Source organism: Galeopterus variegatus, unplaced genomic scaffold, assembly GCF_000696425.1.
Source record: "Galeopterus variegatus unplaced genomic scaffold, G_variegatus-3.0.2 Scaffold338, whole genome shotgun sequence".
NCBI classification, from domain to species: domain Eukaryota; kingdom Metazoa; phylum Chordata; class Mammalia; order Dermoptera; family Cynocephalidae; genus Galeopterus; species Galeopterus variegatus.
Window position 1 is genome coordinate 345,563 of NW_007726449.1, and position 1,206 is coordinate 346,768.

Genomic DNA, 1,206 nt, shown 5'->3' on the forward strand with positions numbered 1-1,206 from the left:
AAAAAAAAAAAAAAAAAAAAAAAAAAAAAAAAAAAAAAAGAATGCAAATCTGGTTGTTGAACTTTCACAACAAAATTAATTTTTTTTTTTCCATTCACATTTGGCACGTTAAGAGTATTCATAAAACCAGCTCATTCAGGGAGAGGAGAGGCAATAGGATAGGCAGACGTCTTCCAAGACTGGGAGATAAGGGGAAAACTGCTTTCTGAGATTTAAACTTGTTAATTCAGCCCATAAAGGCTGTGCAGAATCCACACTCTCCTGCACTCCTTATGTCACTCCGTCTCACTTAGTCTCCTTCGCTAGTTATTCTTTGATTTTCTGACTTTTTAACAGTCCAGTCCTTGGACCTGTTTTTGTATCTACCCTCACTCCCTAGTGATCTCATTCCTTGTCTTTAAATACCACTTATATGCAAATGAGTCCCAAACTTACATTTCTAGCCTGGACCTCCCCCCTTAATTCTATATGCAACTGTCTACTTGACATCTCCATGTGGATGTAATAGGCATCCCACACTTTGTGTAGCCAAAATTGTGTTCTTGATCTTCTCTCTATTTTCCCTGTCTTAATGACAACTCCAAGTTTTTAGTTGTTTCCTTCTTTGTCTCAGACTCTGCATCCAAACAGACAAAAAAAAAAAAATTCTGTTGATTCTTTGTGGTGGACAGACCTTAAGGCAACGCCCAATAATTTCAGGCTGCTAGTATCCACAAGTTTCTTCCTCTTGAATGCTAGCAGAACCTGTGACACTTTCAACCAAAAGAATAAGGCAAAGATGACTGTGTCGCTTCCACAATTACATTTCGTTATATAGAAAAATCTCTTTCAGCAGACTGGAGCTAGAGGCTCTCCTGAACTCGAAGAAGCAAGCCTCCATGAGTTCTACTGCCACAAGGAAACGAGTTCTGCCAACACCCTGAATGACCTTGGAAGGAGATTTTTCCTAAGTCAAGCCTCCAGATAAGAATGAAGCCTAGTCAGCACTTTGATTGCAGCCTGGTGACAACCTGAAGCACAGAACCATCCATCTAAGGAGGACTGTTAATCACAAAGGAAACCGAAGAACACAGCAAAATGGAGAGGCACCCATGGGATTACATTAAACAGCCAAAGGATGAGTAGTGTGTGTCTGGCTCCCCCTGAACAGTCCTCAGCAGAGGTAGGTATATGCATGCGGTCCTGGATTCTCTTCTCCTGCCACCC